General features: G+C 45.8%; 1 long non-coding RNA gene across 3 annotated transcripts; it reads right to left on the bottom strand.

The window, feature by feature from the left end:
• Positions 1 to 23,179, bottom strand: LOC123288066 (uncharacterized). Of its 3 annotated transcripts, XR_011505362.1 has the most exons (5): positions 23,002 to 23,179; positions 19,886 to 21,966; positions 19,246 to 19,369; positions 16,722 to 17,083; positions 9,233 to 13,205 (listed from the first exon to the last, which is right to left on the bottom strand). It is a non-coding gene; the product is annotated as an uncharacterized lncRNA (long non-coding RNA). The 3 variants fall into 3 exon arrangements; XR_011505363.1 differs by lacking the exons at positions 9,233 to 13,205; positions 16,722 to 17,083 and adding an exon at positions 1 to 275; XR_011505364.1 differs by lacking the exons at positions 9,233 to 13,205; positions 16,722 to 17,083 and adding an exon at positions 17,103 to 18,722.
• Between the last annotated feature and the right edge of the window lie 2,820 nt (positions 23,180 to 25,999).

The raw sequence follows: 25,999 nt of genomic DNA, 5'->3' as shown, positions 1-25,999 counted from the left end.
GATGAGCAAGAACAAACTTGTGGAAATAAGCTCTCTATATTATTCATTCATTCATATTACATCTTAATGAATTCAACACACACTTATTGAGAGCTTGAGTTACAAAGCATTATCATGCCTTTAGGAAAAGCAGGCCACGAAGTGGAGGGGAGGTCAGGAACTTTCTCTTGTTTTTGTGGGTTAGTCCATTTTTCTTGACTTCCATCCCATTAATCTTTCTCCTCTTTCTTGTGCAGAAATGTTACCATCTCAAAGACATCAGAAAGACCCGGGCACTGGGAAGAGAATAAAACAAGATGTCAGCGTTGGAGGAAGGTCTTAGAGATCAAATTTAGCTCCCTCATTACTCAGGCGGTGAAACACAGGTTGCGGGAAATTAAATAATTTGTCAAGGTCATACAAGTTTGTGGTGGCAGAGTGCAGGCCAGGAGCCAGGCATCCTCATTCTTGGCTTGATCTCATTCTTGTGCACCCCGAATTTGATTCTTTTGGTATCTCGGGACCCCAAATAAGAAGAAGATTGGAGAATTCAGGCCCCAGTCCATAAGCCTTTGTAAAGAGTTACATTGATAACCTCTCCATCTAAGGGAAATTGCTGGACTTTCGTCTGAAACGTTTCCAAGGAATTTTTTCAGAAAGGATGGACCAACCTACTAACTTACACTCCTCTCACCTACGCGGGAGAGCACCTGGTTCATCTCACACCACTCCTGTTGCAGGTAGCCATTCACATAAAGAGCAACCACAGAAACAAAACTGTGCTAATTTGACGGGGAGCAGATGACATCACAGTCGTTTCTATGTTCACTTCTTTGATTTACAGCGTGCTCGGGCATTTTCTGATATGTTAATTTCCTATATGTATTTATTCTGTTCTGAGTGGCCTAGTCACGTTCTTTGCTCATTCTTCTACCATGGGTTTTTATTTTCCTATTCACTTGCATGCATGCTTTATATCGGAACATTAATAACTATTTTATAATTAAAATGTTAACCTCTGGATGCTGCAAATATTTCAGCATAGACTTTTGCCCTTGACCAAGAGGCTTTGCTGTGTTTAATCTTTTCCATCTCTGTGGTTATTCCACCAACTCTCTTCCTCCTAATTCTGTGTATCTTGCTTATTTTTTCTCGATTAGACCCCTTGGAGTCTTGCATCTTTGCTCTGGATTTTTAAAATCTAAATTCACGTATATCTCCTTTTCTTTTTTTGTTAATAGTTCTTTGCATTTTTCTTGGGTTGTTCTGTTGTTCTTTTCTAACTTCCTGAGTTGACGCCCAGCTCAATTATTTGTACCCTTTTAAATACGCTAATGGTAGCATTTAATACTATGACTTGTGCTTCTGATTGCAGCTTTGGGCACTTCCAAAGCAATTTTTAAAATAAGCAGTATCCTCATTATTGTTACTTTTCTTGTTGCAATTGTTGGTTTTGATTTCCTCTTCATCTCAAGTTATTTGGGAGCATGCCTTTAAATGTCTAAGTGGTCAGGGTTTTTAAAGATACTGAAGTTTCTAGTTTCATGACCTTGAGGTCAGACGATTCAATGTTGAGCAACTGCTCATGCTTGACATGTTGAGTTCAGGGCTCGTGTGTCTGAGACAGGCCTGAGGATGCCCCTGCTGCTTGGGAAGTCAGACGGAACTCTGACCCGGGGTGGAACTGAAACAGCTGAAATCCCCAGAGGGTTCCTGTCTGCAGCCCTAATGGGGATTAAATTGGTGGTTGTTGAGAAGTCAAGAGTTGGGGGGGGGAGGATTGCAGCTTCAGAATCTGCTTTTTAATTTTCCCCTTTGTACATTTGAGAGCTGGCAGGTACCTGGCCACAACAGAGGCTAGAATTTTCTCCCTCTAGGTGGATAAAGGTCCGAATGATATCAAACCTCAGGTCCTCCCACTGCATGGATCTAGGTTTAGAAGCAGCTCATGCCGCCTCATCCAGAGAGAGTCCTGGAACTGAGTATGTCTCCTGGGGACTTCGCCGTACCTGGTACAAACCTTCCCACTATCCTCTGGAAGAACAGCCCGTCCCATTGATCGCTTGCTACCCACAAAGCTGAGGTTTAAGAGGGGGCCCAGCCAGTCGGCTGGAACTACCTTCTTGATTCACTGGAAATGCGTGTTGTTGAACCGTGGATTTTCACTCAAAGGGAAAAAGGGCTGCCCATTATAGAGTCCACTTAAAAAATAGAGCAGGGGAGAGATTTTTATTTCCATATGGATTATGTTAAGGAATATGTGTGTGTGTGTGTGAAGGGGTACACATACATACGAAAGAGAAATGGCTCCATTATAGGAAGCCTCATTAAGGAGGCCTGGAAAAGGTTAGTCCATTTGCAGACTATACATCTTAATCTCCCCACACAGCACACGAGCCTGGAAGGAGAGGGAGGATCTATGGCCAGAGAGACCCTGGCTTCATTCCAAGCTCTGGCTCAAGTCGACCCTGCCTTTTCCCGCTGGCTACCCCTCATTAACACTATATATTAACCTGGAGGGACGGCTCTCCCGAGGGGCTCCAGGAAATGGGAGGACACGGAAGCCAGTTCAGAGTGGGGGAGACTCAGGTCCCCCCTCCGGCCACAGCTCATTTGGTGGCAGGTGCATCAGGGCCCCCGGAAGCTGGGGAGGGGAAGCGAGGAGCGTGCGTGGCTGAAAGCAGTGCTGATGGGTTGAGCGGCCTGTCACCTGTTGCTGGCTGGTTCCCATCTGGGTTAACAGCTTCCAACTGGCCTCATTATTTGAGAAACTGGAGGCCCTTGGACAAGGGCCCTGAAGCTGGTCCTGCACACCCCCCAGGTCCCCTCGAAGCCCTTTTTAGGTCCCATGACACAGTGCACAGTGGTGGGACTTGCAGGCATGAGCTGGCTTCTAGCATCCTGGCTTGACTCTTCACCCAAAGTGAAACCTGTGACCGGTTACTCATCCTTCCAAGCCTCAGTTTCCCCATGTGAAAGGTGTGTGTGTGTGTTGGGGTGGGTGGGAAGTGGAAATAGCAGTTCCACCTACTTCCAGGGTCATAAGAATTAAGGAGGGAAGGAAGACAGGAATTTATTATTTTTATTTTATTTTTTACATTGTCTGTGAGGCTTTAGGTTGGGGCTTTCATGCAGATGCTCAGACGTTACTCATGTCCCTTCCTACCCTCGTCCCGTGCAGGACAGCTTACCCGCTCCCTAGTCCCCTTCCCTGTCCTCCCACAGCACCTGGTCTGTGCCAGGCATTCTGGTCCTCCATTACCCAGCCCCCTGCTCCGTGTGGTCCGTGGACCAGCACCATTGGCATCACCTGGAAGCACCCTGGATCTACTGAGTTAGGCTCTGCATTTTAGCAAGATCCTCAGATGACTCCCGTGCATGGTAAGGTTATCAGTGCCACCCAACAGACTCTCCTCCTCCACTTGCGTGCGTCTGTTTGTAACATTCGAGAGACTCTCTCCATGAGTAGCATCAGTTTTGGGCATCGCCATGAACACAAGGAGGCAGTGAATGCGCCAGTCCTAAAGATTCAGGCACGAGGGGACTGTGTCCTGGGTATGCAATGTTCTCTCTTTGCCGCTGCTCTTTCATGTTTCTGATTACATCAAGAAGGGAGTCTCTATTTGGGCCTTATCTGTCCTTAACACCTTACAAAGGGTTCCTGAATCCAGGGGCAAGAGCAGAGACAGCTGCCCAACCAAGGCTAAAGATATTCCTGGGAACTGAAGACAATTAAGCCTGGAAGAAGTGGGCAGGAGTCATTGGGAGTGTTTGAGGCTGAGTCCACCATCCAGACGTTTTCCTAAATGTCTAGCCTTCCCAGTTAAAAGTAAGCTCCGTGATAGAACAAAGCTTGTATTCAAAGCTTCATTTTGTATGCCCCCTCACCTGAGGGATACACAATGTGTGCTCCAAAATTTAGTGCCTTGACCTGCATGTTAGTATGTAGGCTGGATGACTCCTAGCATGTAGAGCAGGAAGGTGCCATTGAGATATTCAATGATGAGCAATACATTGCAAACATGCTCCTATCCTCCTTGCCTGTGCCCAAGGCAGACATCACTAATCAATCATCGCACTCTTCTACACTGAGTTCAGATCCTGATACAGCACTACAGACCATCATCAACTGATCAGAATTGATTTGGTCTGCATCAGCAGAGTCGATCTGGCCTCAGTCCGGATCTCCTGAGTGCCAGAGATGCTGTCTGGAAGGTCTGCTTCCGAACAGCCCAGCTGAATGCCCCCACAAGCGAAGCATTGGTAATGGTGATAGATTTCATGAGGAGGATAAAATTTTTCTGATCCTTTGGAGAGAGCAAACACTCCTTGAGTGTGGAATTGAAGACAAGAATGTTCTCAAATAATTGCTTCCTTCAGCGGAGATGCACACTGGAATCTGTTGTTTTTGTTGTTCCAGCATCCATCATCCTAATTTTCTTTGGGAAAGTGCTACTCCTAGATCTAATGGTTCAGGTAGGATAGATGCCACCTCCCTATTTCAGGGGCTAACATGTGACCAATCAGAGCACTCCATCGCTTTGGCCTTGGTGATTGGTTCAACAGCAAGCACATGACCAATCAGAGCACTCCATCCCTCTGGCCTCGGTGATTGGTTCAACAGCAAGCACATGACCAATCAGAGCACTCCATCCCTTTGGCCTCGATTGATTGGTTCAACAGCAAGCACATGACCAATCAGAGCACTCCATCCCTCTGGCCTCGGTGATTGGTTCAACAGCAAGCACATGACCAATCAGAGCACTCCATCGCTCTGGCCTCGGTGATTGGTTCAACAGCAAGCACATGACCAATCAGAGCACTCCATCCCTCTGGCCTTGGTGATTGGTTCAACAGCAAGCACATGACCAATCAGAGCATGCTATCCCTCTGGCCTTGGTGATTGGTTCAGAGGGAGGCACGTGACCCAACCAGGTATGTTAGACTAGATTACAAGGTTTAGTCGGAGTTTGAAGATGGTCAAGAGTAAGTCCTTTGCACTTGGTGGCGTTACTACTGAAGCATTTAATGAGCAATATAAAATATAGAGAAGACACAAGCCTGCACGTGGTGACTTGGGTCACTGTCTCCCCTCTCATATTCTCATTGAGGCATGTGTGACCTTTGATCGGCTCAGTAGAGTGAGATGACCTCCATGTCAAAGGTGGGCAGAATAGAGACTTGCTGCCTTTCATATTCCACTGTGTCAGCATCCAGGCACAATGTTTATTGTACATAAGGCAGTAATTCTCTGATTCAGAAACCACATCACCAAGCTCTAAGGTTCTAGCCCTTGAACTCAGCACTGGGGCGTTGTCCCCTTATCTGGATCTTTGCTATAGGGCCTGTGAGCTTTGCACTTGGGGCTTTTCAGCAGGAAGGCCTGGTCATAGCTTATCATCCCAGGCTACCCAGAGTCCATTCCAGGACTTGTTGGACTGTTGGCAAAGAAGTGCTCACTGTCTACTGGAGTTGGATCTGAGAGGAAGTAGCTTAGAACTACTATGAAAGCTGCAGAGAGAATTTTCCTGAGGGTGAATGAAAATAGAGCTCCAAGATAAGGAGAGAGAGAGAGAACTCAAGCCCTAATGATTTCATTTTAGCTCCTGGATCCAACCATGCCTGGGCCACTGAGGTGGAGCGCGTGAACTTAACCACTTGGCCATGGGGTTGCATTTTTAATTTTATTGGTCCAGGTTTTCTTTAGTTTGTTTTGTTTTGTTTTTGTGAGGAAGACTGGCCCTGAGCAAACATCTGTTGCCAATCCTCCTCTTTTTGCTTGAGGAAGATTGTCTCTAGCTAACACCTGTGCCGATCTTCCTCCGTTTTATGTGGGATGCACCACAGCGTGGCCTGACAAGTGGTGCTAGGTCTGCGCCCGGGATCTGAACCCATGAACACCGGGCCGCCAAAGCGGAGAGCGAACTTAACCATTACGCCACCAAGCCAGCCCCTTATTGGTCCAGTTTTTAAAAGATGCTGCATCTGACAAGATCCATGAATGGATACTGAGACAAGTGGGAAGCAGGATATTTGCATAACCTCAAGTGTGAGAAGAAAGATATTGGCATAACCTCAACTGTACCATCTCCCCCAGGATATATATATATTAATTGCAAAGGGGTAAGCAGTAACTTTACAGCGGAGAAACCTGGCAGACACCATATGAACCAAGCGATCAAGGTGAGCATCACTAGTAATGAGACACCACAGCATCTGAAACCTCTTGACATGAGGCTCTGAGAAGGAACATTATTTCTGTGGCGTTCTTGCCCCAAATGAAAAGCCTCCGTCCAATCCTGAGAAAAATCAACACATCCAAACTGAGGGGCGTTCTACCTAATAGCTGGCCAGTCCTCTTTCAAAGTGTCATGAAAGGCAAAGAAGGACAGTGGAATTGTCACATATTGGAGAGAATTAAAAGAGACGGGATAAGAGAATGTAATAAATGTAATGTGGGATCCTGGGTCGGATCCTAGAACAGAAAAAAGACATTAATGAAAAACTGGTGAAATCTAAATAAAGTCTGTAGATGAACTGAGAGTATCGTCCCAATGTTAATTTCCCGGTTTTGATAATGGTACTATGGTCACGGAAGATGTTAACAGTTAAAGCTAGGTAAAGGGCGTGTGGGAACTCTCTTTACTGTTTTTGCAATTTTTCTTTAAGCCTAAAGTTATTTAAAAATAAAAAGTAAAAAGAACCTGCTGGTGCTGCCTCTTTATTTACATGTAAGCCGAGGATATGGAAAAACTGGCATTTTCACACACTGGTGGTGGGGTAACAGATTGACAAAGAGACTCAGAGAACTGAGCAATATGTATCAAAAGCCTTAAACATGTGAGGCTCTTGGACCTAGAAGCAATCGCATTTCCAGGAACTGACTAAAAAAATAAATAACAGCAAAGACGTGTAGACGAAGATGTTCATTGCTGTGTTGTTTATAATACTGAAAATTGGAAATAACCTTAATGTCTGTTACTGGGAATGGGGTAAATAAATTGTAGTACACCCAAACAATGAAATAATGGGTGACTATTCAGAAAAATAGGGTAAGTATGTTTGTATCACCGGGGGTAGATGCCTGTCTCTTTAGATGAAAAATGTAGATAACAAAATAATATGTGTAGGATAATCTTATTTATCTAAAAAAGAGTCTTGAAAAGGCTGGAAGAATACATCAAACTGGTAACTACAGATCTCTGTGAGAGGTGAGATCAAGGGGACTTTTTATTTTCTCTATATTGAGATTTTAACAATCATCATATATATTACGGGGAAAAATGAAGATATGCGTTTTTGAGAAACAGAGGTGTGGAGGAGTGATGGGAATAGCCGAAGGCAGCTCCTCGCTGTGCTCCCCCTGCCGTGGGGCTCTCCCTCTGTGAGTCCTCACTTATCAAGCCCCTTATCTGCCTCCAGCCGCCGGAGCCCAGCGCGTGGGAGGTAACACGCCTGTAAGAAAAGCTGCGGACTCGCAGGTGCTCTCTGCTGACTGTGAGCCCTGAGCGAAGGTTAAGTCCTGGGTCTGTCTGGGCGATCTCCAGGCAGGAAGTGGTCTGGTCCTCTGGGGTTGGGCTCCTGAAAGTGTGAGACCACTGCTCCATGGGGACCTCCAGACAGAGCCCTGTACAGGGACCCAAGAACCGGAATGGGAGAGGAGAATGGAATTCTGGAGGGGAGGGGAGAGAAGAGGAGACAGTCTCTCATGAGTCTGAATTCCGAGGTTGGAGCATCCTCGCTTTCATTGGCCACTGGGAGATGGGGAACAGGAACCTTGGGAAGAAGATGAACCGACAAGGGGGAAATTCAGCAACCAGGGCCAGCAAGTACCCATAGCCAGCAACGGAGCAAGGACTGGAAATAGCTGTGGAGCTCGCTCTCCTTCGATGTTTGGGCAAGTCATGTAATCTCTCTAAAGCCTCAGTTTCTCCATCTGCAAAATGGATATGATACTCTCGCAGAGTGTGTCTGTAGTGAGCAGCTGGCAACGTGCCTGGCAGGTAGAAAGTGCTCCCTACATGGCACCTGTTGTTAGCAGTTCTATTAATGAGAATTTTTCATGACTCCAACCAACTTGGACTCCCCCTCTCTTTCCTTATTTACAGTTTGTACCCAATACTTTGGCCCTTAATTATGGATTATCTTAGGTAGTTATTTAATTGTTTGGCAGAGTTTCATCACATCCGTGCCATGGTGAGTTCTACCTGAGCCGAGACCCGGGACGGCACCTCTGATGCCAGATCTGGGGGTGAGCGGAGTCATGGCTTGGCTGGTAGTCACTTGATAAGCTGGCTGGAATCTGTCAGTTTCTGGACCTTTCTGGGTGGGGCGTCTCAGGTCTGGCTTCCAAGCTGGAGTAGCGTAACTTCTTAAAATTTAAAAGTGTCTTGACTTTTCTCTCCAGAACAATCCCTTAAGGGTAGAGGCTGGGGAGGACCCAGCTTTTCTGGGGGCTGACAGTGTGCGTAATTTGAGAGGCCCTTGTTAATAATTTGAAAGCAAAATTTATGAAGGCAAAATTGCTAGGGCCTGGCAAGGAGCGCATGCGCCTGTGTCCTTGTACAACAGAGCCGTCCAGGGCATGTCCAGGAATTAAAGGGACACCACGAGACGTGGACTCTGTCTGTGGGTCTGCACGTATGTCCATCCACCCAAGGGCGGGTCAACACTGCTGAAGAGTGTGGCTTCAGCTCCCCTCTGCCTGTCTTGTCTTCCTGGGGTCGTCTGTCCACTTTGAAAGCCCCATGGAAAGTCGGTCTGGTTCCCGGCTGGGTGCTGGGCGCACAGCAGAGACGGAGGCATCAAGGCCTCTGGGCTCGTGGAGCTCATGGCCTAGTGGGGAGACAGGCGCCCCAGGCGATCCATGCACAGAGGCCAGGGGAGCATGGAGGAGCGGCATCTAACCTAAGGGGGGGAGGGTGCTTCCCGGGGCCAGGGATTTCTAAGCTGAGACGTGAGGATGACAAGTTGTTAGCCGGAGAAGTCGAGGATGGGGCTGGCGGGAGGGCATCCCCACAGATGGGGAAATGGAGGCCTGAGCAGGGCGACTTGCTCCAGGCTCCCCAGTGGGCGGGCGAGGGGGCCGATGGTCCCTCCTGGGCTCTGCCTGCTCCCACCCTGACACCTTCTGTCCCCATCTCTCCTCTCTCCTCTCCCTTCCCTCTGTCCCGATGCCTTTCCCACCTCCTCTGCCCCAGATCTCAGAGTGAGAGCTGGATAACCCGCTGGGGCAGAAAATAGTGATGGGGAACCTTGCCCCTTCATTTACATAGCTCCTCGAGTGTCGGAGCCCCAGCTTGACACTAACTCTCCATGGGAGCCAAGGAAGAGGTGGGACAGGGGACGCTCCACCCCTTTGCTCGGGCTCTGCCCCCTGCTTGGAATGCCAGGTGCTGCTTTGTATTCAAATCCATCCTAACCCTTAAGGTCCAGCTCAAATGTCACCTCCTCTGTGAAGCCTTCTCTGATTTCCAAGATGGAGCTAACTCGCCGTTGCTCTATACTCCTGCCCCCTCGAATCCTTGGACCCGATTATAGCTCTTAAGCCTTCTGCTGTGTATGAAAACAGAGGGGGCAGAGTGGCGGGGTTAGGAGCTTGGGCCCCAGAGTGAGATGCATGTGGGGTCCAAGGCTCCCTCTATCTCTTATTTGCTGTGTGATCTTAGGCAAGTTAACCTGGCTCCTCTAAGCCTCACTGTCCTCATCTGCTAAAGGGAACAAGTTTTCTAGAGAGATGCCACGTGTTAAGCATCAGGTGCAGGGCTTGGCATAAAGCGACCACCAGAGAATTAGGAACTGCCCTCACCAAGGGGTACGAGCATCTCTCTCCCTCACTGTGGGCCTCTGGGGCCAGGTCCCGTCCTTCAGGTGCTTCTGCATCATAGTATCTGGTCAATATTTACTGAAGTGAGTGCAGAAACTGCCTTCTCTACCCAGAAAAAATCTGTCAGCAGCCTGCTGGGGGCCGGCGGGGGGGCCTGTGCGGGGCTCTTCATTTCTTCATTCAGTGAACTACTTATTGACTGTGAGGGATATGGGGTACACAAGCTCTGGCCAGTGGAGATTGCATTCTAGAGGGGAGGGCTGGTATTAAAGAAGGACCCAAGCAGTTACTTAAATACACTTGTGGTAAGTTCCAGAAAGGACAGGCACAGGGACTGTTGGAGTCTACAAGAGGGGCCCTTGGTTGGCTCTGGGAGTGGTCAGTGAAGGCTTCCCAGAGGAAGGGAAGTTGGGTGAGTCTGGAAGATGCACAGGAGTTAAACGGAAGGAAAACTTCCAAGGCAGAGGGAATGGCTTGTGCAAAGATCCTGGGGTAAGCAGGAGCATGGAATGTTAGAGAAAAGGAAGAAAGGCTAATGTGGCTAGAGTCCAAGGGTGAGGGGCAGAGTGGGGTGGGATGGGGCCAGAGAGGTGGGCAGGAGCAAGACCACGGTGGGCCATGGCGAGGAATCTGAATTTTATTCTGGGGGTGATGGAGCCAACCCCTGGGAATGCTGGGATGCCCCTGGCCCCTCTCCCACCTGAGACTTATCCAGGAAACATCTCCAGCATGGGAATCCCCACATAAGGCCCAGGATGTGGCCAGGTAAACAGGATGTCATCACCCTACAATACCATAAGCCGCGGAAGCACGGCGGTGGGCAGCAGAGGCAGGAGAAGCGACAGAGCGGCGGGGATTTCCAACACTTCCTTCACACGCCCAGGAAACGGCTAACCGGCAACAAGGGCGCCGGCGTGGGACAGGCGGGGACTTTGTTGAGGAGCTGTGGCAGGGAGCTTGGTTCAAATCCTCGCCATGTCCCAGACGAGCTATCGAACGTGTCTGAGCCTCAGTCGCTGCCTCTGTGAAATGGATGTAAGAACGGGGCGCCCCTCAGAGGACAGTTAGGAAACGAACTGAGACCAAGTAAGTGTTGACGCTTGTGCTCAGGGTGTGGGCGATTCCTCCCGCAGTCGGGGGCTGCAAAGCTTCCTCCCAGAGAGCCCCTGGGCACCAGGCTGCGGCTGGCTGCTATGTCACAAAGTGTTGTTACTCTTTTATCTCTAAGCAGCCTTTCCCTTTCTGTCCTTTAAGCTCTGGAGGACATCTTTGTAGCCTGAGACATGAAACGAGAGTCTCCATAGTGGTTGCACGTGGCTTCCAATCCTGCTGGTGTGGGACAGCGTTTCCTCCCCAGCAAAGCGCTCCTTGTGGCCCCACTTAGGTTCTCTATGCACCCCCGCCCAGGCCTTGAACTGTGCTGCCTCCACCTGAAGCACCCTTTTCTTTCTGTCCTTCAGGCCAAATGCCTCTAATCTTTAGGGCCAGCTCCAATTGCACCACTGCCTGAAGCCGCTAAAGGTTTTATTCGTCTATGACCTCTTAAGAGCCTTATATTCCTCTTATTCCACCCTTTCTATTCTGTGTGTCTTGCCTCCTCTCCTTGATCTTTGAGGTCAGAAAGATGAATCCTTCCTCATAGCTGCAAAATGGCTGTTGGGCTCCAGACCTCTCAGCTTCAAGTCCAGAGGAAAGAGAGTTTTGAGCTTCACTGGCCTGCTTTGGGTCAAATTTTATCTACGGAGCCAGCCCTGATAGCCTTGTGGTTATGGTTCAGTGCTCTCTCTGCTTTGGCGGCCTAGGTTCATTTTCTGGTCATGGAACCACACCACCCGTCTGTCAGTGGCCATGCTGTGGCAGTGGCTCACATAGAAGAACCAGAAGGACTTACAACCACGTATTGGGGCTTTGGAGAGAAGTAAAAAAAGGGGAAGATTGGCAACAGATGTTAGCTCAGGGCAAATCTTCCCCTGCAAAAAATAAAAAGTTTTTATCTACAAACCAATCATGGTACCCAGGGGATGGGAAGGGTGATCAGCTTAGACTAGGGACTGGCAGACTGTTTCTCAGAGGGCCTGACTGTGACTATTTTAGGCTGTAAACCATATGATCTCTATTGCAACTATCAGCCCTGCTGTTACAGCATGAACAAAGCCATGGACTGTATGCAAATGAGTGGGCGTGGCTGTATTTGAATAAAACTTTATTTACAGAAGCAGGTGACTGACTCACGGGCTGCAGTTTGCTGACTCCCGGCTTAGACCCATTAACGTCCCATCCCTGGAGCAAGATGGACCCAAACCAGATGGGCTGGCTGTGTGGAGGGTCCACAAGGAAATTCGTGTACTATTTCACCAAAAGAAAATTTAAATCAAAACCAAAAATTTAAATTTAGATAAAAAAATAGGCAAAAAAGTGCAACTTATTGACCGTTGAGGATCTTTACCAAATAAGGGTCCCCAAGCCATCAATCAACCTCATTCAGTACATTTAGGTAGCAAGGGGAACCACATTTGTCTGCTTAGAGAGCCATCTTACTCCCCAAAGCTCCTCCCCACTTCTTGGGGAGGAAGGAGTTGACTGGGAGCTCTCAAATTTCTGCGTATCTTACATCTTTCCAAAGCACTTTCAAATTTATCACTTCAACATCTTCTTGTGAGGCCAGAAGGTCTAGCACAGTATTATCCTCATTTTACAGATGAGGACACTTAACCTCTAGGTGTGAAATGGAAGATTTGAAGAAAGAAACATATATTTAAAATATTGGCCATACAAGATAAGCAGCTTACGTTCCACTACTCCCCACCCTATTCTCATGGCAGACATCAATAATCCATCACCGCACTGCTTCCCACTGAGCTCAGATGGTGTCTCAGAACCCTTGCCACAACAGAGCCCTAGGCAGCCACTCCCAACGGACCAGAGTTGGCGCAGGAGAGGAAACTCATTTGCTATTCTGAGTTGACCGTGTAGTACTTGTGGAATTATCCCAGGTACTCGACACTCCCACTTGCAGCTATTGTTTATCGAGTGCTTATCATCGGCTTGGATCCATCTCATCTCATTTTAGAAGAATTCTAGGCAGATGTCACAGGTGCCGTGGCGCCATTTCACGGCTCGTCCAGTCAATTCTGACTTCAGCTTCGGCAGCAGTGGACAGTTCCCTGTGAACTCAGACACACCTTACGTTGACAGTTGCAAGGACTTGTTCCCCGTGTTTCTGCGTTTGTCCCGGGGCCTTCTCAGATGCCCTGGGAGCCTGAGAGACGGCACCCAAACTGTCTGTGAGTGCAGGGGCTCACCCAATGGACAACAGGAGCCCGTGAATAAATACTCCAGCCTCCTGTCCCAGCGGTCGATGGCTCTGGGAGTCACTCCGTAGACGGTCCTCAGGAGGTCCCTGCAAAATCGAGACTCTGTTGCATGGGGCAGAGACCTTGATAATACACCCATAAAAATGGGTTTTTCTTCCTCATTTGCTCACTCTCACTTCTTCGGATCCCTTTCAAGATAAACTACCTGCACACAAGTTCAGGACTTGGGCTCTGTGGTCAGGAGCAGGCCAACGACAACAACTAGGACAACTATGGGTCCCCACCTTACCAATTGGAAAACTAACTCTAAAAATTCAGGTAATGTCCCTGAGGTCACACAGCTGGACTTTCTGATTCTAGAGCTCATGTTCTTACCCACCAGGCAGGACTGAGCTACCAACAGGACCTCAGATCACAGATGGGACCAAGTGATGATGTTCTGGTACCTTCAGTGCTACATTTTGATCGGTGAAAGAAGCTAATTGGATTTGACAGAGAGGAAATGAGCCAGTTTTCTCGCCTAAAAACCACGCTCACCCAAGGACCCACCAGCAATGTTCCAGAGTTTCTAGGTAATTAAAGTAGTCCACTAATCACACCCGATGAGAGGAGCATGGCAAAAATAAGCATTTCAAAGCCCACAAAATGGAAATAATTAGCAGGCATCCCTCTGTCTTTTATTGTAGCGCTTTCAATCCAGGTCCCGGCCTAGATACGGAGAGGAGTAGAGGATGAGGCAAAATGATGCTCCTTAAGGCATCATGGGAAATTCCTGCTAGCTGAGCTGAGGTTGAAAATGTGCCTTTCATTGACTATTTAATTTCCAATGCCGAGAGTCAGAGGCCAGCATGGCTGCCGCCTCTTCTGGGGTCATTAGTTGCCCAGTTGCACCTGAAAGGAAGAGGGACCCTAGGGATGTGGAAGAAGAAGTGACTAAAAAGCCACTTTCTGAAACTCCTTCCAATCGGACAGACCCTGTGAAGGTGGGAGGCGACTGGCAGAAATTCAGGGAGAGTGGCACACTGACCAGGAAACCTGTGTTTGTGTTCGGTAAACATTGGCCCCACCAGGACCTGCAGGATTTGTGGATAAAGGTCGGGGAGAGTGGGCTTTGGGATGTCTGAGATCAAGTTCCAGCTTTTCTCTTTCCCGGCTGTGCTACTTTGGGCAAGGTACGTAACCTCTCTGAACTTTAGCTTCCTCATTTGTAAAAGGGAAATGGCAGATCTACCTTATAGGATGGTTGTGAAGAGGGAATGAAAGTCCTTCAATGAGAGGTAAGCTGGTATAATAATAATCCAATCATATCATAATTATTACTAATATTTTGGGGATTCATGTGAATGGATAGAAGGGATTCCAAGAAGAGAACCTAAGGGAGACTCATAAGGTCTAGGGTCAGATTAAAGATGATCTAACCCAACTGCTTCATTTTACAGATGGGGAAACTGAGGCCCAACAGGTAGCTTGGCCGGCGTTAGGTGCACAGGCGGAACTGAGGAACTGCAAAGACCGGGCAGTAGGTCTTTGCAGTAGCCTGGAGCCAGTTAACCTTGCCAAGAGCTTTCAGAAATTACGAGGCCGCAAAAACGCTTTTTGGCTTGCAGAGTCCCAAAGCGCCCCACCCATCTCCCTTAGAGCCAGCCGTCCTTCTCACTCCTGGACCCCGCATTGCCAGGCTGGTGAGTCTGAACCTTTTTTTTTTTTTTTAAATAATTTGTTCTTGAAATGATTTAGAATGACTGGGTCTTTTTATATGGGAACTAGAGTTTTGAAAAGCTTGGTTTACGGCGTGACCCTTTCCCGGGACTCACGTGGATGTTGCCCTCCCTGCCTCCATCCCTTCCTTCCTTCTCCTTCCCTCCTTTCCCGCCTCCACTCTCCTCCCTCCTTTCTTCCAACACCTGAGCCTTCAGTGCCGCGTGCTGGGCACGGTGCCAAGGGTGGAGTCAAGAATCACCCATCTGAACATTTACAGTATTTCTCAAGTTCGTGTATGCAGCTGGCATTGTGCCAAAGCCGACGGCGGGGGATGTCACGGGAAACAAACCACGCTGAGGTTCTGCTCCTAAGGGCCTGGTGTTCTAGTGTTTCCCCTTCTAGAAACTGGGTGTTTGGTCCGGCTTGAGTGTCTTCAGGGAGAAGGGCTGGTGTGGGGTAAGGTGGACAGGACAGCAGGGCCGGAACGTGCGGAGGGGCTAGGAGTTCATTGTGAGGACTGGGGCGGCCACCGAAGGGTTTGGAGCAGGTGAGGGTCCCACTCGGACTCATGTGCGGGAAGGGCGCTGCCCTTGCCCACCTCTGTAGCATTGGCTAGCCTCACTCTTTCCTGCATCCCTGGAGCTCCAGCCCCTCCGACCCCCTCTCCTTTCCAAGAGCCCACCATGCTTCACCCATCTCTAGGCCTTTGCAGAAGCCGCTCCTTCCGCCTGGAAACACTTCTGCCCTCTTTGTCTAGTTCACTCCTCCTGAAGCGTTCACCTCAAATGTTTCTTCCTCTGGGAAACTTTCTTTCCCTTGTTCCTAACCCCGTCTTTCCTACTGGTCTAAGCTGAGGCCCTGACCTATGCTCTCGAAGCATCCAGTGTTTCTCCTTGCTGCAATGATCACAACTGACGAGAAATAATTAATTGTGTAGTTGTTAAATTCAGTTTTTTCTGTGGGACTATATGCTCCATGGAGACAGGGATGGGTCTGTCTTGCTTGTTTTTATGTCTCCAGCATCCAGGACAATGCCCAGCACATAAAACACACACTAAGCAAATATTTGTTGAATTAAAAAATGAATGACAGAAGGAATGAAGGGCTGAAGGATTAAGAAGGTAAATGAGGGAATGAATGAATGAGAAATGAATGAGAGAGTGAATGAGTGAATGGATGATGAATAAATGAGTGATGAATTAATGAATGGATGGATGAAGAAATGAGTGATGGATGGATGGCCGGATGAATAAATGAGTGAATGAATGAATGAAATAGCACCCACCATTTTGGAATGTGATTAGGCTGGGAGGCCTAAATCGGGCTGTTGCCCCTGGTTTCCGCAGGGTAACCCCTCCCCTCACCTAATCTCCTAATGGCTTTTTCAGCAGGCATAAGAGCTGATGAATCATTTACTGGTCTTGCTCCCACATGCCAAGCGGAAAATGGGTTTCATCCTTTTTGTCCACTCTGATCGATTGCTCATGGCTGCCCAGAGTTCTGTGTGTGCGAAGCCTTGGGAGGCTGCTTCGGGCTTGGTGGAGAATGCCACTATCTGTTAGCCATGTCTGCCATGGATGCCGTAAGAGAAACAGCATCCCTTGCTCTTCCTATTTGTTAGCTTTGGGCTCGTGGGGCGTCTGTCCCCTGATGGTAGGGCTCCTTTGAATCCTAAAACCCTTCTCTCTGATGATGAGGAAAACTCAGTGCCCTTTGGGGATGCGTTCTGCCCTAAACGATCAGTTCTGCTGCTACTCCATGGCGTGACATGTATGTATTTTTTTCCTCTCGTGTTCTCCTCTTTCCCTTCGACTCAGGTTTCTCAGAGTCTTGATCACAAGCCCTTCGAGGGACCACTTAGCTCCATCCGAAAAACTAAATTGAAAAATTCAATAGGTTACTTTGTCTCTTGGGCTGAAACCAGAAAGCGAATCAGTTCCTCTGGGGAGAATCTCTCAAGATGCAGTGTCAGGGCGGCTGCAGTAGGATCACGGAGCTACTGGTTAAGAAGCAGCTTTCTGGGCCTTGCCTCCTCCCCTTACCTCCCGGTGAAGCGTCGGGAGGTGGCATCGTCCATATAAAGCAGGGAATGAGGTCTGGCGAGGACACAGTGATTTCTCTGGCCTTGTAAAACGAGCCGCGGGTGCAGGGCGAGCCAAGGCTGCTGATTCCCAGCCATGACCTGCAGTTCCCAGTTGCCTTCGGCCAAATCCTGCTCCGCTTATTTTTAGCATGGGGCAATGGGAGAGGCAGAGAGCCAGCACTGGGGAGAGAGATTTCTGGTTTCAGTTAGGCTGGTCATTAGTATATGACTTTGGGGCCTCAATTTCCTCCATTGTAAACTGAATAAATGAACACCATCATTCTCATCCCCTTCACTGTTAAAACCATCACCACCACCATCATCTCAATCACCTTTATCATCAGCACCATCATCACCAACATCATCATCTCATTACCGTTTTTACTACAATCACTGCCATCGTCGCCATTGTCACCATCATCAACTCCACCACCATCATCATCCTTATTCTAGGGACCACTTACTGAGCATTCTCGACGTTCCGGGCACTCTGCCATTCACTGTATAAAGTATTTTTTTATCAAATTCTCAGAACAGCCCAATGAGGTATGTGTGTATTGTTAATACTATTATTCCAGGTTTATAGGTAAGGAAACTGATGCTCAGAGAGGTGAGGGCCTGCTTTCCCAATGAGTGGTAGAGCCTGAACCAAACACAGGCTGCCTTAGTTCTTAACAACTAAATCATAAAGCTCCTCTAAATGATCTCTTAAGAACCCTCTACATAAAAAAAAATCCTAGTGTGTTTTCAAGTTTTGTCGTCTCTCGGTACAGACGGAACATCTGACGTTTTCTTAAAAACACGTTTCTTGGTCGAGCCAGGAGTGTCGAATGATAAGATTATTTTATGGGGCCACTGCTAGAAGACGTCCCTGATTTTGTCCAGGAGAAACTGAGACCCACAGGGGCCATGCCTTGTCCATTTCCACACAGCCAATTAGGGCGAGTCTTGGAAGCCATTCAGTTTTCCCCTGGGCAACAAGAAAATTGGCAACAAGCCGCTTGGTTAATTTTCCCGATGCTTTTAGAGGACAGAAATTGGAAAGCAGGGTTTGGAATCCATGAGTCTAGGTTCAAAATCTCGCTATTTTCTCTACTGTTGTGTGAGCCTGTTTGGTAAGTGGCTGAACTCTGAGTCTCAGTTTTCTTACTTGTAAAATGGGGATCGTAGCACCTCCCTCATTGTGGGGCCCCAAGGATTAAATAAGAGAATGTATTCAAGGTACTTAGTACCTAGGACGGAGTAAATACTTGCTACATTCTGATTATAACAACTATATTTTTTACTATGCAATATAGTTTATAAATATATGTCACATAGAATATGTTATTACTTTATCTTGTATTCCATGAACGCTTTCTCACAGCTTTTTTCCCTCTGCATATCATTTCCCTCCACTCTATATTCCCTTGGGAAGATGAGACCTAATGCAAAGTCGGCTGAACCCGGAATTCCTGTTTGAACTCAGCCTGCAGATTTTCAAGGCCACAAGGTATTGCTGGAGTGACAGAGCAAGGTGCTCACGGTGAACCCCCACCTACATCTGTGTGCCACTGAGAAATTGACTTTTTCCCCCCAGTTGAATTATTAATTAGTTGCCTTATTGACTCATTTCTAAGCACTCGGTCAAATTGGGTAACCAATCCAATTTGGACGGGAGAACAGCAATAGGTTTTAGTTCATCCATTTTTCAATCGGATGCATGTCATTGTCTGGGAGAGACTTGGAAGAAAGGCCTCGAGCCTCGCTCGAGCGGAGAAAATCCAGGGACAGTGATCACTGAGCAGTCTTATCTTCCTTTCTTCCTCTACTTGATCTCCTACAATAAAAGAGGGGGGAAAAAGCTTTTCTAGTTTAACAATGGGAAGAAAGAGTTGGAAAGGCTATTAACTCTATTAAAATTAAATATTCACTATTGAATGCCTCCTCTGTGTTGGGTCCTTTGTGCTAGGAATCATTATTAAGCACTTTTTGTGCCGTTCTCTTATGTTCTTTACCATGCAAACCAACAGGACGTCAGGCATCGAATGAGGGGACAGTCCTAGTGTTGTGTTTTTTTAAATCTCTGTCTTTTTGTATGGCCACTTGCTTTTAAGGATTCCCAAATCTTTTGCAAACATCTTCTCGACATCTTCTAGGATGGAAGGCGGTGACCACTGTTTGTCGTTTAAAAAAAGATAGGGCTGTGAAAATGCAGAAAGTCTGAGCTGTTTTCTAAAGAGTAACGAACGCTTCCTCCACCTTTGCGTTGGCAGGGATCCTAAAACAGCCTTTGAAAAGGAAACAAAGAGAAAAGGGCTACCGGTTTGTGGATCTGGCTGAGACGGGGTCCTTTCTCTTACCTTCCTGGGTGACACCGAAGGCAGTTCAGTGCCCGGGCAAGAGCGAACGAGTCTCCCGCGGTCCCTCATCAGAGTGGAACCCGAACAGGGTGGCCCAAACCTCAGCTCCCTCTCTGAAAATTCTCTTGGGAGAAACCAAAACAAACACAGCACAGAAAGTTGGCTTTCCTTTGAGGGGACTGCCTGGCACCACCCGCCACCCCAAACACGCTTTTGATTTGGTTTTATTGGCTAGTGAAAAGAATCATTTAATAGTGAAGAGCCAAGCAGGGACAAAGGAATTCAGGTGAATTAGTTTCAGTTCTTAGGTAGACCATCCTTCCTCTTTGGGAATTTGAGCTTTAGGAAATAAAGCCTTCTTACCACTTATTCCCACCACCCCCTACCACAAGCCTTTTAAAAAGGATTTTTCTTCCTTTTCTAAATCTCTTCAAGAAAGAGTTCCTTTTCTTTCTTACAGAGGGATTGGGGGAATTAAATTCATCAAAATATCCTAATATCAGCGCATGCAGACAATTCAATGAAATCCAAATCAAGTGTGTTAAAAAAAAAAAAGTTGTTTTTTTGCCGGGACCCTTAAAATATGCAGGCGTACACCAAGAAAGAGCTTCAAAGCCCATTTTAATAACTAACTACTTACCTGCTCAAAAGACCCACAGGTCGCCTTTTCACCCCAGTCCCAAATACTTAAAATGCAGTTAAAGTTTAAGCTTTTAGGCTCTGGAAGGAGAAACAGTCGCTTGCACAGACGCGGTGTCCATAAAAGCTACAAGCCGGGTTTTCCATTACTCTGTTGTAATTAACAATCCAGTAGTAAATTAATGATCTGGAGTCCACAAATGGTGTGGAACTAGGGGGCTGAAATATTTAGAAAGGGCTCCTGACAGCGTGTTAGGTTCTAGAATTTGATTTTGTAACTGAAAAGTTCACAAAGGCGTGTGACTCTCCGACGGTTAATATTTTTCTAGGCACAGCCCAACAGATCTCCCTTGACGAATCTGGGGTTCCCCCCACCCCCGGTTCTTCATCTTCTCATTTGATCTCTCTTTTCCTTTTTATTTGTTCTATATCGTCACTTTCTCTCGGCTCGGAAACTGCATGATTCTAGGATTCTTCTCCTCTCTTGTTAAATACTCTTCTCCTTGAAAAAAAGAACTCAGTTTGCCCAGAAAAGCGTATCAGTCACTGGGGTAAATTGCAATATGTACCTTTCAGGTGATGGGAGACAAGGACCAGCAATGATAGGAAATAGACATGGGCGAGCAAAAGAAGAAAAAAAAAATGGCAGCCCTTCTGAGGCCGGCTGACGTTTAAATAACAATTTGATGTTTAGACATGAGAGGCTGGAAGTCAGGAAATTTGAGGTTCACCCAGCCATTCTGGGCTCTTAAATCTGTTGTCGGTAAAGCAGCACAATGGTGCGAAATTTTAGCAGAGAGCATCAGTCGGACTTTGAATCTCCTGGGTTTTTTTTGGATCATATCACAGTGAAACATTATATTCTTTTCCCCCAAATATATATCTAATTTCCTTGACAAAGAGCAAAAAAAAAATATTTTTCCCACCAAGTTACGAGAAAACACACGTTATCTTTCCCAATAGGGCGTTAGTTATTATTGGGTTTTTTGGAGAGCTAAAAAACATGTACAAAAATAATGTTCCAAACCCGTTTATTGTGCTTTGTCAGATAAAAAAAGCTGATTTTGATTTATTATTTCATGTAGATATTATGTAGACGTTCGTGTGTGACATTTCCTGAGAAATATTTCCGTCTCTGAGGTCTTTTAGAAAAAAATGCACATTTTAAAAGACTTGAGTTTTTTTCCTGCGTGTGTGTGGTGGCAGATGGGGGGGCAGGGAGCTTTCAAGGTTCTTTGTGCTTAAGATGCTTATTAACTTAAAAGAATTTACTGGGAAATTATGAACTTTATAAAAGACAGACATTTCTTGAGAGTCAATTGCTTCCAAGAATCCTTTTTTTTTTTTAAAAAAAGCCATTTTTCTATTCTTTCTTCCTATAATTACAGAATGTTTTAAATGTGAGTAACTATACCTTGACGTATCTTATGATTCAAAATGGACCTTTGAGAATGATAGCAAAGTGGTTTGTGCATTTCGTAGTTCAATAAAATCAGAAGCAGTTAAAAAAATAAGTATACAACTGGATTTGTTATTCTTTCAAAATCAGTCACACATATGGACCTTTTTCGAGGCTGGAGGGAGGGTGGGTGAAATTTCAGATCAGAATGAAGTTATAACCCACGTCAGGAAAATCGTCCCTTTAATAAAAGAAAGAAAAAAGACTTAATCACCAAGACCCCTCCAAGTGACACTTCACATTACATCAGAACCCTACATGGTAATGAGAAATGAGAGTCTTTCATCTGAAAAATGAAATACTTCATGATTTCAGTGAATTCGTACCTCCCCAAATTTGAGATCTGCACAGTGCCCGGATTTCTTTTATATCTTGAAAATATTTATGGAAATGATTCTTTCTCTTGTTTTTTCAACCGCCCCCTTCTTTCGACATGAAGGTAATTTGTTTTCTCTGAAAGAGTTAGGGGTAGAGAAGAGCAATGTAGTTATAGAAAATATCGAATGGCATTTCCCAGCTATCTGAGAATATTACCGCTGGCGTGGATCAGATCTACCCAGAGGCAGAAGGCATAGCTTAAGATCATTTTTCTCAGCTGAGTTTTAATGATTGAATCTATGTATCTGAAAAAAAACAAAAAAAAAAAACAAAAAACAAAACAGGGGGGAGATGAAAAGAAAAAAAAAGAAGATTGAAATTTACGAAGAGTGCCTAATGAACTAGTTAACATTTTTACTATCAGGAAAGTCTAACCCATTCATAAATAAACAACTTTAAATAGCCTTTACGCGCATGCACACGCTCTCTCTTTCAGCTCTCTTTAGCAATTTGGAGTACAAGAGATTAAAGTCTTTTGGAAATTTCCAAGGTCAGACCTCAACTAAAATAGGATTAAGGGGGTAAGGGGGAAGAAAAAGAAAAAAATCAAGGGGAGGGTTTTATTCCCTCCTTCCTTCTTCTGCTATCTGAAATAAATCGGAAGTTATTTCTCAAAATCCTCCTCTCCCCTGGCCAGTGGCAGCTCTTCAAAAGGTTCTGAGATTGTTTAAAAATTTTCCAACCCCCTTCACTCCTCCTCGCCTGCCCCAATCCTCTCCCCATTGTAAGAAAAACAACTAGAAAGTGGGGAAGTGGAAGGTGGAAGTGAGGGTGCCCTCCAGACCATACTCCAGGGGGCACTGTGGCATTAAGAACTTTCTTGGGAAGCGGCTGCTAGTTTGATCAATGCTGAAAGAAGAAAAAAATTCTCCAACTTTGCAACCGATTTCTCTTCAGATGTTTCAAGCCAGTGTTCCAACAAAGGAAATGAAAAAGGAAAACCAACGAGTTTTCCCTTCTTTTTTTGTGTTCCGTCTGTAATGTCTAATTTTTTCATCAAGGACACAGGGCTTTGAATAGAAAAACAAAGATAAACCAGCTCGGTAAATGTTTCTCTCTCATTCTCTCTCTCTCCTCTCTCCCTGCCTTCCTTCCATCCTTCCTTTCCTCCCTCTCTCCCTCCCTCTCTCCTTCTTTTACTCACCCCGTCTCTATAAATGTTTTCCTCTTTTTCATTTTCCCCCGTCACCTTCTCTCCCATCTTCCTCCTTCCTCTCTTTCTTTTCTAATGCTTCTCTACAAGTAAACAACAACAGAAACCACAACATCTTTCCATCTACCTTGGGTACATTTCTTCTTGTCCTTAATTTGATCCATCCTTTTGAAAAGTCTTCTGAGACGCTGTTTGCCTGTTCATTCATCAGATTTGAGCAAGGAGCGCTGCGACTCAGTACATTTTCATAGACCTTAATGGTAATTATGTAGCGACTTCAAAGCAAAACTATTTGCGTGCTTTTTCTCTCTTTTGCTCTATCTTTCTGCACACACATACACACACACACACACACACGCACACACACTCTCAATCCTAACCCCACTAAACCCAAACAAAAAATCCTTTTCAAACAAGGCAGAAAATTAGGTCGAAGTTAGCAGCCAGTTATTTCAAATGTACAATGCTTACAAAAACCTCCTGAAATTTCTGGGAAAATAATGAAAGGACCCCGTAAAGAAATAGAACTCCTTAACAGAGAAAGAAAAAAAAAAAGGAAAGAAAGAAAGAAAAAGAACTCCTTATTTGATGAGTTTCAATTAAAAATATTATTTGATCATGCCTCAGAATTTCAACATTTTAGACCAGGGACCGTAAGTAAAACGCAATGATAGAGAGAGACGCTGAACCAGATATTTAATTAGGATCTGCCAGAATTGAAACTGGTGCTGACGTCTCCTAGTTCTTAAAGTGAATGGCTTGCTCCTAGCAAACTTGTGCCTTTGGAAAGGTTATTTTAGGCAAAAAGCTAACACTCTTAAGATTTTTGCATCTTAAAACATTAGAAAAACCCCACCCAGTTCTGCCTTTAAATAATCAGAACAAAATCTCCAGGTTTCAAGGAAAAATAACATTCATTCAATAAAATAATGAACAGCCAAGCTGGATGTTTCATTGACGAAATGTTTTCCAGGGATTTTTGACTTTATTATAAATGAGGTTTTATCTCAGGACCTAAAAATACTAGAAAGGAAGGAAATCAACCAGGGGGCTGAAAATACTAGGAACTATTAACCAAATCCTCCCCTTCCAGAAAGGAGCCTCTAGGTGCCACTGAAGCCGGAAGAGAGCACAAACAAAAGCAACTATTAGAATCCCAAAGATTTGTTCGGTGCAGAGAGCTTGCACACGGCCACCCAGAGGAAAAGGCTCCTCCAGCACGGCATTGCTGAGCATGGCAGATCGAAACATGTATGTGTCTGTGCAACTTATACCAGTCCATATATTTGTTTAAACTTATGCCCATGATCATTTAGGACAACTTCCATATGGTGCCATTGGAAAGAGACTATCTGACTTTGTATGTTATTGACATGCTTCCTGGCGAATCTTACAAATATAAACACGCCACACGTTCTTTTAAAGAAAGCCGTCCTTTCTCTTCTGCCAGTTTTGCCAATTCACTGTTTGATTTGAAACCAGAAGGAATATAGGCAAGTGAGCTCTGCAGAAGCACATTTAGGCATGAGGTTTTCTGTTTTCTCTCTCAGAGTGGGCAAAATTATTTAAAAAGGAGAACCGTCTGTGTTTTCCCCGGATTTTAGTAGACTACAAAGCTGTAAGAGCCTGGAAAAAAGAAATGAGCCCATCTGATCTTAAGTTGAAACGCTTATTTTCATGTGAAATGTATCAACCTATCACAAAAATACATGTTCGCTAGCTCCATTCTTGTTTCTTTGGGAATGAGCTCATTCGTTTCTGTTTTATTTTTCTCAATTTTCTTTATTTTTTTGCTCTGGTTGTGTTAAGGTCTCGTAAACTTACGAAGGATCATAAATGCCTTTGCAAACCGTGATATGCTGACTGAGGGCTCCTGATTATGAGTGTGTAAAACTGAAGTCCCAAAGAGTTTATTATTCTTCTTCACCAATATAACACTGGAACAACAAAGTAATAACAATAATACAAGCAATTATAAGCAGATTTCTCCCAGATTTCTGTTTTGCCTTTAAATGCCTAAAAAAAAAAAAAAAGTGAAAGAAACTTATTTCTAAATGCCTCTGCCCCCTAAGAGGATATGAATAAAGTAAAATCATGTGTCCCCGGGCCTGACGTGACCCTCGACTTCTTTCCTGCAGCTTCCAAATGGGGAAACATTTCACGGTGTGGGCTGAGAAGCTGGAAGCTGTCTTACGAAAATGGCCAGCAGATGGCACTCGCCCCCCGGTGACTCCTCCCAGGGCTGATTTTGGTGCTGTTCTTGGTCTTTTGGACAAGGGTGTGGACGGACACTTTGGGGCTGATTCTGGATAGTCAACCATATCGTCGAGAGACCTACAGAAGAAGGAGAGTAATCGAGCCAAGGCGCTGTGTTTGCAGCTTGTGGGGCCGGCTGGCTTTTGAGAAATGTTTTGCTAGACTTAAACTGAACCATTTATCTTGGTGTGCGTGTATTTTGGCCTGCCACCATCGACCAGAAAACAAAACTGTGACTTTGTAGCGTTACCCAAGTCCTTTCGGATATTCAGGGAAAAATGGGTTCTTTGGTTAGTGGTGTCATGACAACACCGTCACATATCCCGTGGCAATAATGAAAGGGATTTGCTTTTTCTCAAACCTTTTAACCAAAATTTTTATGGAGTATAAATCCTAATGATGGGGATGCCTGTGGCGGAGGGAGAGGCGGGAGATGACCGTGTGGGGTGCGTGTCTGCGCATTGGTGTATGTGTGTGACATTGTTAGAAATAGGGAAGGTGACTGACAGTTGAATATAATGGTTGAATGATGGAGGTCCTGGATGAAGAAAAAAGGGAGATATACCATAAATATAGATTCAAATGATCTGAATCAAAACGTGGGATGCAGGAACCAACAAAGGATTTTTCTTGACCACATCTCAGTGTGAAAGGCAAGGCAGGGAATTACAGTTTAGATGCCAAAATGCTATAATTTCGGAGGCAGCGGATCGTTGTGGAATTGCTGCTGCAGACCATTTGAAATCGGACTGTCCTCCAGATCGGAGGGGCGTTTGGCCCCACACTCTGGGGAGAAAGGGGAAGCAAAGGAAGTTTTCATTTTCGTAGAGGCTTCAAGGTTTTTATAACATAGCTTCCAAATGCAGTCA

Source organism: Equus asinus, chromosome 8 (genome assembly GCF_041296235.1).
Source record: "Equus asinus isolate D_3611 breed Donkey chromosome 8, EquAss-T2T_v2, whole genome shotgun sequence".
NCBI lineage: Eukaryota > Metazoa > Chordata > Mammalia > Perissodactyla > Equidae > Equus > Equus asinus.
The sequence above is the reverse complement of the archived record's forward strand: the minus strand, read 5'-3'. Positions and strand labels throughout refer to the sequence as shown.